The sequence below is a fragment of the Triticum urartu genome, chromosome 7 (assembly GCF_003073215.2).
Source record: "Triticum urartu cultivar G1812 chromosome 7, Tu2.1, whole genome shotgun sequence".
NCBI classification, from domain to species: domain Eukaryota; kingdom Viridiplantae; phylum Streptophyta; class Magnoliopsida; order Poales; family Poaceae; genus Triticum; species Triticum urartu.
This window is the reverse complement of record NC_053028.1, coordinates 86,943,946-86,947,969: the sequence shown is the minus strand read 5'-3', so window position 1 is coordinate 86,947,969 and position 4,024 is coordinate 86,943,946.

The following is a 4,024-nucleotide window of genomic DNA, read 5'->3' as shown; positions in this document are numbered from 1 at the left end:
AGGTTCCTGAGTCATTCTACCAGTTCTAGTAGCCACTCTAACATCATAATCATTTTTCTTACTATTCATTTCATCAAGCACTTATTTTTGAGCCTTAAGTACTTGTTCTACTTGAGTGGTAACCATAGAAGCATGTTTGCTAACAAATTTAAGTTCACCTTTAATATCAGCCATATAATCACCCAAGCGTCTAATCATATAAGCATTTTGTTTTAATTGTCTACCAAAATAAGCATTGAAGTCGTCTTGCTTAAACATAAAGTTATCAAACTCATCCAAGCACTGACTAGCAATTTTAGTAGGAGGGACTTTAGCTTTATCATATCTATAGAGAGAATTTACCTTTACTACCTGTGTCGGGATATCGGGATCAGGAGGTTCTTCAGTAAATAAAGAATTAAGATCATATGTTTCTTCAACAGGCGGTATATTAAGACCATGTATTTATTCAATAGGAGGTGAATTCTTAACGTCTTCAGCTTTAATACCTTTTTCTTTCATAGATTTCTTAGCCTCTTGCATATCTTCGGGACTGAGAAATAGAACACCTCTCTTCTTCGGAGTTGGTTTAGGAATAGACTCAGTAATTGGAGCTGGAGTTGGCTCAGGAGGTGCCCAATTATTTTCATTTGTCAACATATTATTCAATAAGATTTCAGCTTCATCCGGTGTTCTTTCCCTGAAAAGAGAACCAGCACAACTATCCAGGTAATCTCTGGAAGCATCGGTTAGTCCATTATAAAAGATATCAAGTATTTCAGGTGTCTTAAGAGGATGATTAGGCAAAGCATTAAGTAACTTGAGAAGCCTCCCCAAGCTTGTGGGAGATTCTCTTCTTTAATTTGGATGAAGTTGTATATTTCCCTCAAAGCAGCTTGTTTCCTATGAGCAGGGAAATATTTAGCAGAGAAATAATAAATCATATCCTGGGGACTACGCACACAACCAGGATCAAGAGAATTAAACCACATCTTAGCATCACCCTTTAATGAGAACGGAAATATTTTGAGTATATAGAGGTAACGCGATCTCTCATCATTAGTAAACAGGGCAGCTATATCATTTAACTTAGTAAGATGTGCCACAACAGTTTCAGATTCATAGCCATAAAATGGATCAGATTCAACCAAAGTAATTATATCAGGATCAACAGAGAATTCATAATCCTTATCAGGAACACAGAAGGTGAAGTAGCAAAAGCAGGGTTGGGTTTGATTCTATCTCTAAGTGATTCTTTGTTCCATTTAATTAATAACCTCTTAAGCTCATATCTATCTTTGCAAGCTAAAATAGCGGCAGAAGATTCCATATCAAAAAGATAGCCCTCAGGGATAACAGGCATATTTTCATCATCACTATCATCATCGTATTCAGATTCAATAATTTCTTTTTCTCTAGCTCTAGCAATTTGTTCATCAAGAAATTCACCAAGGGGCACTGTAGTATCAGGCATAGAAGCAGTTTCATCATAAGTATCATGCATAGCAGAAGTGGCATCATCAATAACATGCGACATATCAGAACGAATAGCAGAAGCAGGTGTAGGTGTCGCAAACTTACTCATAACAGAAGGTGAATCAAGTGCAGAGCTAGATGGCAGTTCCTTACCTCCCCTCGTAGTTGAGGGATAGATCTTGGTTTTTGGATCTCTCAAGTTCTTCATAGTGTCCAGCAGATATAAATCCCAAGTGACTCAAAGAATAGAGCTATGCTCCCCGGCAATGGCGCCAAAAATTAGTCTTGATAACCCACAAGTATAGGGGATCGCAACAGCTTTCGAGGGTAGAGTATTCAACCCAAATTTATTGATTCGACACACGGGGAGCCAAAGAATATTCTCAAGTATTAGCAGCTGAGTTGTCAATTCAACCACACCTGGAAACTTAGTATCTGTAGCAAAGTGTTTAGTAGCAAAGTAATATGATAGTGGTGGTAGCGGCAACAAAAGTAAAGACAGCAAAAATAATGTTTTTGGTATTTTGTAGTGATTGTAACAGTAGCAGCGGGAAAGTAAATAAGCGAGAACCAGTATATGGAAAAATCATAGGCACCGGATCAGTGATGGATAATTATGCCGGATGCGGTTCATCATGTAATAGTCATAACATAGGGTGACGCAGAACTAGCTCCAATTCATCAATGTAATGTAGGCATGTATTCCGTATATAGTCATACGTGCTTATGGAAAAGAACTTGCATGACATCTTTTGTCCTACCCTCCCGTGACAGCGGGGTCCTATTGGAAACTAAGGGATATTAAGGCCTCCTTTTAATAGAGAACCGGAACAAAGCATTAGCACATAGTGAATACATGAACTCCTCAAACTATGGTCATCACTGGGAGTGGTCCCGATTATTGTCACTTCGGGGTTTCCGGATCATAACACATAGTAGGTGACTATAGACTTGCAAGATCGGATCAAGAACTCACATATATTCATGAAAACATAATAGGTTCAGATCTGAAATCATGGCACTCGGGCCCTAGTGACAAGCATTAAGCATAGCAAAGTCATAGCAACATCAATCTCAGAACATAGTGGATACTAGGGACCAAACCCTAACAAAACTAACTCGATTACATGATAAATCTCATCCAACCCATCACCGTCCAGCAAGCCTACGATGGAATTACTCACGCACGGCGGTGAGCATCATGAAATTGGTGATGGAGGATGGTTGATGATGATGACGGCGACGAATCCCCCTCTCCGGAGCCCTGAATGGACTCCAGATCAGCCCTCCCGAGAGGTTTTAGGGCTTGGCGACGGCTCCATATCGTAAAATGCGATGATTTCTTCTCTCTTATTTTTTTCTCTCCGAAAGCAAATATATAGAGTTGGAGTTGGCGTTGGAGGGTTTCCAGGGAGCCCACGAGGTAGGGGGGCGCGCCCTAGGGGGGGGGGCGCCCTCACCCTCGTGAGAAGGGTGTGGGCCCCCTGGTCTTCATCTTTGGCGAGGATATTTTATTGTTTTTCTAAGATGTTCCGTGGAGTTTCAGGTCATTCCGAGAATATTTGTTTCCTGCACATAAAACAACACCATGGCAATTCTGCTGAAAACAGCGTCAGTCCGGGTTAGTTCCATTCAAATCATACAAGTTAGAGTCCAAAATAAGGGCAAAAGTGTTTGGAAAAGTAGATACGACAGAGACGTATGAGCAGCCAGTAGCGATGCTTGCTTATTCACATAGACATCTTATGTTAGACTCCTGCGAAAATCATTTTGATCCTCGGTTCGGCTTTTTCTTTCCGAACACCGAACAGAGCATCAGGGCTACTGTCTACACTGTGATATCCTTTCTACAATTACGTTACTTACCTCAAAGCCTGTTAAAAGGCTAGCGCAGACTTCGGTCAGTCCGCTTTTGGCGGACTGAACCTTCTCGATTACTGTGCCCATAAGGACACGGTGCTCATCCACAATGGAAGCGCCTCGTAGCGCTTCCAGCAGATTATCCGGTGCCCTGGGTTGGACAGGGGTCATCTGCGAAATACACATACCCCTTCTCCCGAAGGAGGTTGCGTGCCGGATTCGGGAGCCGCAACGGTCTCCAGAATCAAGTCTGGGTGAGGGCCGGACTGAACACGACCCTCCTCACCAGTCTCCCTGGGGTCTGCTCTCGCTGGTGTCTAGTGACAGAGGTATCACCTTCTGGCGCCTCCTGAGCCTCTCCCCGGCCCGGGAAAGTCCTTCGGGACAACACCTCCACGTCGTCCTTGGCCTTGGGGGAGTCAGCGGGCGGCAGTGACACGCTAGCCATCTCCTTTGAATCTAGCAAACCCTCTGTCGAGGATCACAGGAAGCTGTCGCGGGCTGGACTGTGATGACATAATTTAAACATATTAATATTACAAAATTGAAAGGCCAGGCATTTGGACGTCCATAAGGTTTTCGTACTTACGAAGTGGCCTGAGGCTTGGCCCGGGGCATCCGCTCCGGACTACTATCGACATCCCACGCGGAGTCATCCGCAGGGGAGCCCTTCCCCTTCTTGGGCGCCTTCGCCTCCAAATTTGGGGAG